The sequence below is a fragment of the Tachypleus tridentatus genome, chromosome 10 (genome assembly GCF_004210375.1).
Source record: "Tachypleus tridentatus isolate NWPU-2018 chromosome 10, ASM421037v1, whole genome shotgun sequence".
In the NCBI taxonomy this organism is placed as follows: domain Eukaryota; kingdom Metazoa; phylum Arthropoda; class Merostomata; order Xiphosura; family Limulidae; genus Tachypleus; species Tachypleus tridentatus.
The window spans coordinates 109,003,083-109,011,633 of record NC_134834.1 but is presented as its reverse complement, the minus strand read 5'-3'; the positions used below and the strand labels follow the sequence as shown (position 1 = coordinate 109,011,633).

General features: G+C 34.1%; 1 protein-coding gene across 1 annotated transcript in view; it reads left to right on the top strand.

Annotated features, from left to right (window-relative positions):
* Window positions 1-35: 35 nt before the first annotated feature.
* LOC143228436 (delta-sarcoglycan-like) overlaps window positions 36-8,551 on the top strand; it is a 39,332-nt gene continuing 30,816 nt past the window's right edge. The window contains exon 1 of the mRNA XM_076459697.1: window positions 36-275. The gene's annotated coding sequence lies outside the window, so the exon portion shown is untranslated. The remainder of the gene's footprint in view (window positions 276-8,551) is intronic.

Below are 8,551 nucleotides of genomic sequence, written 5' to 3'. Positions count from 1 at the left end.
CTAGTCTGGCCGCTGGCCAAGGCAGACACGTCTTCATTCCTTGTCTGGCAAACGGTGAACTTCAAGCACCGCCATCACGCTTATTGTATCTATCCGGTGTTGAGTGCCTAGTTAGCCGAGAGTCTTGCCTTGTTCTCAGCTATCTTGAAGACAATAAGGCGTGGTGGCCCCCTGCAGTTACATTTCCGTAAATACTTTTGCGACCATACCACCCTGTGAGGCGAGTCATAAACAAGAACGGGAACGATACACGAAGTTGTTTCTTATTATTATCGGTAAGTTTCGTACCGTCGGTTTCTTAGGATCACGAAGTCAGTCTTACATGACAAATGTCCTATTTGATTAACCAAGAGTATAGCGTAGTTCTACACTTAAAAAACCTATCAGCGTTGCTAATATAATTTTAGCATTGAATAGTAACTAACAGAACAATAGTTGAATTTCTTCTGTTAATTAAAAAACAACTTTTCCAACTAAAATAATTTCCGACTGATATATTCAACTTATATGTTTGAGCTTATCTGAGTAAAATAATTCATTCGGTAAATATAGTTAACAGATTTAGAGTGGGGGTAGGGTGGTGGATTCTCATTAGAATAACGCCAGTAATTATATATAAAGAGAAACCAGTGTATTTTCTTAAGTAAGGTCATAGCATAGGGTACATATTCAACAAATAATTGTAAATATATTTCGTTTAAAATGAAGTTCAATAGTTAAACCTAACAAATATATTGATTTGTCTTTCTGACTAACATAATACGTCAAATAAACATAATGAATAAAATATATAGGCGGGTTTTTATTATCATACTCCGAAAATGTTTTCGAGTTTTGCCTTTTCTTTATAACTGTCATGACTATTATTCTTAGTGAATCAGAACTTTCAGAACGCTGGTGTATGTAACGCTTATTAGATATATATAAACATTTCTAATTAACTTGAAATCTCCTAATGGTTTTCTTCGTTTAAAATAAAATAATACTGCGTTAGTTGTGCTGCCTCTCGGTGAGTCAGTTGTAGGTCTTATGGATTACGCCACTCAAAATCGGGTTTCGAAACCCGTGATGGGTAGAACACATTTAACCCATTGTTTAGCTTTGTGTTAAACACTAAACGAACGGTAAAATGAACGCAGGTATCCTTTATTTCTAAAGCTTATTTTATTGAACGTGTCACAAGCTACATCACTAACTATTTACTCTTGGGGTAGGTACTGACCATCACCGTAATACCTCATTTCCTGTGCACGTGTGGTCCATATTTGAACTTAAGATTCGCCTTAGTAACTTTCTCTAAACGTAAACAAAAAACATCACCATTGCATATTCTTATTTTGTGTGTGTGAAATTTGGCTGCTTTATAAGAAAAAATGAAAGAAAAAGCCATATCATTGCGGTATAATTATATTCGCAAATCTCTGGGGCTATTCGACGTATCACAAACGGACCATGTTAAACAATCTGACTGAAGTAGCTTTCTCCACATCTAAACGTTGATTAAAACCAATTGTCCTGGTCAGTCACTTCTATTGATTTGATTTAAGACACGCCTACTGTTATTAATGATTTTAGCATTTTGGTCAAGGCAGCTCTAAAGTTTTCTTTTAAATGAGTTGTGTACATAGGTTTCTGGTGAAATTGGAATATAAATTTAAAACGTTAACTGATCAACGTGTGTGTGTATTTTTCTTTTGCTGGGTTCATTGTATTCCTTGTCCATTTATTGATAGCAGCGCCATCTGTTGTTAATTATTCGATGCTTATGTATTATTAACACGGTATATCTAGAATGTTATCAGTACTTTTAACTGTTGTTTATCTATCTATATATACATATATATTAATAACGTTTGGCTGTCGAGATTCATGGCTGCACTGCTGTTTTCCAGTTTATGTTAGTGGCGCCATCTGTTGATATTAATTAGTGTACTGTTAAGTATTCTTTACTTACACATTGGTTGCTTCAGCTGTTTAGACCATTGAATTTACTGTTAAGTGTTTTATTTTTTATACATTAGTGACTCCATCTGTCTACATTGTTAGCCGTGCTGTCCATTATTATCTGTTTATATATACATACATATATATATATATTAGTATTTATATCTATTTACATTGTTGACTGTGATGTTTGACAGTTCTCTCACATACTTGATGACGAGAAACCCACTTGGAACAAAAATGTATTCCAGAACGACTGGTATAGGTATTAACACTTTAATTAATAAGCAGAGAACAACGTTTTGTCCTTCCTAGGTCATCTTCAGGTCAACCATGCTCGTTTTTAAAACTTTAAAAATGTATGACTTTTAATTTCGACTATCTTTCTTCCTGGAGTTTCGCCTATTGCACTTTTTTTAGTTCTGGATTCTCAACTTCTGGCAGTGTAATTGCCCAGCAGTGCAGAAATATCTTCTTTCAATAGGCGGTGAAACTCAATGGCGCAAGTTTCGACGTGTGGTCAGCTCAAATTTGTCCATTCGGTGTAGTGAAGCCTAACGTTTTACTTCATGAGAGTCTATTACGGCTTATTTTTAGCATCACTGCATCCTCTTGCATCATCTATTATCCAATAATCATGACTGTTCAGCTAGTGTTTATCAATACGTTATAAGGTTTCTTGCCAATGAATTGGAAATCTACAATACTTGATTTTAATATAATATGTTGTAAAGTGTTACATTAGTGTGTTTATATTTCGTTTACTGAGAAATGTAAAATTAATTTAATGAGTTTTGCCGTCTCGACATGTAGACTGCTGTTTTAAACTGATTCAATCCTTATTTTAGTTGAGAAAAACAGAATATTTCCATTCTGACGATACCGTTTCCAGGTGGGAAAGATAGAGGCTTCTATTCTTAGGAGTTTTTCTTCAACTAGGGAAGATGGAGTATTCCATTCTCAGGATATTGTCGGTTGATTCACTATGAACAGTTAATTTATCAGTTTCTGACGTATTCTCCATGTTTTCTACACTTCTAACTGTTTCATATGACTGTCATCCTTTTACTATTTCCTGAAGGCTTTTTCCTGTAGTTCCTGGTGATATGCCTTTATAAATTATAGTTAAACAAAAACCTTCTATGTTGTAGTTAACATCTCCCATTCTAAGTAAACAACTGTAAATAGTCATATGAGTTGCTCCTAACCTCCGCTAGAGAGAGCTGATGTTCCTACGTTGCTTGATGTGATAATCTAATGATTCTTTGATTATGCTTTTCGATATTAATCTGCATCTTAACTAACACAACTACCATTCCGACTGGAGACCCATTTTAAAAATGCACAACACCTTTGATTTCACCTGAGTCATACATTCTCGTCCATTATAGCAGCCATGAACTGATCGTATGCCAACGAATTTACAATTCTTTTTTGGAGCATTCGGGTTTGATAAGTGGACAGTTTTCCCTCATCTTTAGCAATTTCGCCTAAGCTTACATCCTTGTTCCATATGGTGTTTATAAACATTGTTTAGAAAACATCCATCCGATGTGACTTTCCAAATACGTTTGATAAGTTGGCTGGCTGAATGATATAGGCAGCAAAGCTCCTAAATGCTCTTACATGGTCTTTTTCTAAGTTAGCAACAAGATGGAAAACTCCTTTAACACTCCATCCATTTACTTTAGAAATTATTTCAACTTGTGTTTCATATGCCTCCAATAGTACTATTCCATAATAGTTTTTTTATTTTATCAATTGTATGAATTGGTTGATCTAGTCTTCTAAATTCCTTACCTTGATGTAGTAGTGATTTATTTAGAATAACTCAAGAAAATCCTGACGTTTTATGTGGTACAAAAATGTATTATCAGGTCTAGTATAGGTGGGCTCCCATATTTTAAATGTCATAGTTAAGAACATTTGTGGTTCTAATTCATGAGCATATGAAGAGAGTCAGTTTTATCCTTTCATTTTCCAATTCCGTTTCCTGATATCCTGACGACATAATTCTTTTTTACTTCGTTAACCTTGATGTTAAACATTTCTTTCTATAAATCATTTATTTTCATCTTGTCTTCATCAATTTATTTTACTGTAAGGCCCGGCATGGCCAAGCGTGTTAAGGCGTGCGACTCGTAATCTGAGGGTCGCGGGTTCGCATCCCCGTCGCGCCAAACATGCTCGCCCTCTCAGCCGTGGGGGCGTTATAATGTCACGGTCAATCCCACTATTCGTTGGTAAAAGAGTAGCCCAAGAGTTGGCGGTAGGTGGTGATGACTAGCTGCCTTCCCTCTAGTCTTACACTGCTAAATTAGGGACGGCTAGCACAGATAGCCCTCGAGTAGCTTTGTGCGAAATTCAAAAACAAAAAAATTTCACTGTAATTCTTAGTAAATATTACATTTATTGTTATAGTTTTTTTTTTCTATTAATGTACTGACTCTTCTTTATCTCATTGGGATCTATTTACAAGGCTCCCAGTGGCACAGACACATGTCTGCATACTTACAAACGCTATAAATCGAGTTTCGATACCTATGATGGGCAGAGCACAGCTAGCCCATTGTGTAACTTCGTGTTTAACAATCTGTTTTTACTCTTCTGTTCTTTTCTTCCTTAATTTATTTCATCTGTCTTATAATATTTAAAAAAAAGTTTTGATTGTTGTTTTCTATACTTCATCACTTTCAGCAAATTTCAAACCTCGCTTGGAATATCTATCGTCATTTTGGAATCTATTCTGGATTCCATTGTAATTTGATCCAAATAATCCCATTCTTAGATCAGTGTTTTTATGTTTTTTTTGTTTTTGGACGAAGAGTTTTTGATTATTCAGTAAAATGTAAATTTCAATCAACGTAATGACAACAAGATGTTTTATTTCTTGTACTATAATTGTTGATTAACTTAATTACAGCCCAATGATATAGTGAGAGTCACAGGAGACGCTCGCTCATTTACCGATTATTTTCTGAAATAAGATGTGTCTCAGTAGGTATGACATAATTAGTTATTTTTATTAACACTTTCAGTAGGTATGACATAATTAGTTATTTTTATTAACACTTTCAGTAGGTATGACATAATTAGTAATTTTAATAACACTTTCAGTAGGTATGACATAATTAGTTATTTTTATTAACACTTTCAGTAGGTATGACATAATTAGTTATTTTTATTAACACTTTCAGTAGGTATGACATAATTAGTTATTTTTATTAACACTTTCAGTAGGTGTGACATAATTAGTTATTTTTATTAACACTTTCAGTAGGTATGACATAATTAGTTATTTTTATTAACACTTTCAGTAGGTATGACATAATTAGTTATTTTTATTAACACTTTCAGTAGGTATGACATAATTAGTTATTTTTATTAACACTTTCAGTAGGTATGACATAATTAGTTATTTTTATTAACACTTTCAGTAGGTATGACATAATTAGTTATTTTTATTAACACTTTATGAAAAGATGAAGTGTATCACACTGTCTCTATATAAAACTGCAGAGTTACGCGACATTTCAGTTCAGAGATCAAGAGATGGATAATATCCTCAAGCACAGAGTAAGATGTAAGGAACGTCAGTACCTTAGGAAAAATGAAGGAATGGAATTCTCATTCCAAAAAAGTAAAGTAACAGAGGATGTAAACAATACTTTAATGGAATGTATGAGGAATTAAAACGCTTTAGAAGAAAGAAACCTCTTCCGTGGACTGATAAACGTAAATAGTGACACTACTGGTTCATATAGAACTACAACCATTTATCAGCACTCTACCATTGTCGTGACGGATAGTTAAGATCACATACCTTAAGAGTAATGAAGCAAGTATATGAAAATATCACGGTCGATTAAATTAAAGATAATGATGGATAGAAAATTAGTTCCAGTAGGGTTACCAAGAAGATGAAGACTGACAAAGTAGGTCCATCAAGTAGATGAAGATTGACAGAACGTTCCAAGATGAAGACTGACAAAGTAGTTCTATGAAGTAGATGAAGGTGAATAAAATGTTTCAAGATCAAAACTGACAAAGTAGTTCTATAAAGTAGATGTAGGTGGATAGAATGTTCCAAGATCAAAACTGACAAAGTAATTCTATGAAGTAGACGTAGGTGGATAGAATGTTCCAAGATCAAAACTGACAAAGTAGTTTTATGAAGTAGATGTAGGTGGATAGAATGTTCCAAGATCAAAACTGACAAAGTAGTTCTATGAAGTAGATGAAGGTGGATAGAACGTTCCAAGATGAAGACTGACAAAGTAGTTCTATGAAGTAGATGTAGGTGGATAGAATGTTCCAAGATCAAAACTGACAAAGTAGTTCTATGAAGTAGATGTAGGTGGATAGAATGTTCCAAGATCAAAACTGACAAAGTAGTTCTATGAAGTAGATGTAGGTGGATAGAATGTTCCAAGATCAAAACTGACAAAGTAGTTCTATGAAGTAGATGAAGGTGGATAGAACGTTCCAAGATGAAGACTGACAAAGTAGTTCTATGAAGTAGATGTAGGTGGATAGAATGTTCCAAGATCAAAACTGACAAAGTAGTTCTTTGAAGTAGATGTAGGTGGATAGAATGTTCCAAGATCAAAACTGACAAGTAGATGTAGGTGGATAGAATGTTCCAAGATCAAAACTGACAAAGTAATTCTTTGAAGTAGATGTAGGTGGATAGAATGTTCCAAGATCAAAACTGACAAAGTAGTTCTTTGAAGTAGATGTAGGTGGATAGAATGTTCCAAGATCAAAACTGACAAAGTAGTTCTATGACGTAGATGTAGGTGGATAGAATGTTCCAAGATCAAAACTGACAAAGTAGTTCTATGAAGTAGATGTAGGTGGATAGAATGTTCCAAGATCAAAACTGACAAAGTAGTTTTATGAAGTAGATGTAGGTGGATAGAATGTTCCAAGATGAAGACTGACAAAGTAGTTCTATGAAGTAGATGTAGGTGGATAGAACGTTCCAAGATGAAGACTGACAAAGTAGTTCTATGAAGTAGATGTAGGTGGATAGAATGTTCCAAGATCAAAACTGACAAAGTAGTTCTATGAAGTAGATGAAGGTGGATAAAACGTTCCAAGATGAAGACTGACAAAGTAGTTCTATGAAGTAGATGTAGGTGGATTGAATGTTCCAAGATCAAAACTGACAAAGTAGTTCTATGAAGTAGATGTATGTGGATTGAATGTTCCAAGATCAAAACTGACAAAGTAGTTCTATGAAGTAGATGTAGGTGGATAGAATGTTCCAAGATCAAAACTGACAAAGTAGTTCTATGAAGTAGATGTAGGTGAATAGAATGTTCCAAGATCAAAACTGACAAAGTAGTTCTATGACGTAGATGTAGGTGGATAGAATGTTCCAAGATCAAAACTGACAAAGTAGTTCTATGAAGTAGATGAAGGTGGATAGAACGTTCCAAGATGAAGACTGACAAAGTAGTTCTATGAAGTAGATGTAGGTGGATAGAATGTTCCAAGATCAAAACTGACAAAGTAGTTCTATGAAGTAGATGAAGGTGGATAAAACGTTCCAAGATGAAGACTGACAAAGTAGTTCTATGAAGTAGATGTAGGTGGATTGAATGTTCCAAGATCAAAACTGACAAAGTAGTTCTATGAAGTAGATGTATGTGGATTGAATGTTCCAAGATCAAAACTGACAAAGTAGTTCTATGAAGTAGATGTAGGTGGATAGAATGTTCCAAGATCAAAACTGACAAAGTAGTTCTATGAAGTAGATGTAGGTGAATAGAATGTTCCAAGATCAAAACTGACAAAGTAGTTCTATGAAGTAGATGTAGGTGGATAGAATGTTCCAAGATCAAAACTGACAAAGTAGTTCTATGAAGTAGATTTAGGTGAATAGAATGTTGCAAGATCAAAACTGACAAAGTAGTTCTATGAAGCAGATGTAGGTGGATAGAATGTTCCATGGAAGAGAGATGGTGAGTAGTGTAATACAAAAATGAATGTTTTTTATTGTTGAAAAATTGAAATTATTTTAGTTATGAAGAATATTCAGCTTTTACGTTCAGGAAGATATGAAGAAAGAAAGACACAAAAATCTCTGTTTAAGTGATTTTATGATATTATGATATTATGATTTTATGATCTTATGAAATTATGATCTTATGATATCGATAAGAATGAATTATTAGAACAAAACTCAGTCTGTGATAGAATAATACTCAAACATGTACAGTTGTTAAGAGGAGGAAGAACAAAATGGTGGAAAGTTATCTAGGAGGCTGATTTCTCACATTATTTCTACCAAAATGTTGGTATTAAAGTCAAAACGTTAAGTCTGCCCTTGGTATTTCAAAGTCTGTGGAGCAGAAACAAAACAACAAAAGCAACTAGAAACATCGGCGTTGCCTTTTATATATACTTCACTATTCCCTTGGCGCTGTCCCAAAGGACTCTGGTACTTTGAAGAAAAGCACACACTTGTCATGGTCCAACATCATCAGATAAAGTTGGTTTTAAAGATATAGGAAACATCGGCATTCCAATGTAACATAAAAAAATAGTACTTAGGAATAATAGAAACGTCACATGAGTACAGTAAGTGTTTATGAAAGCA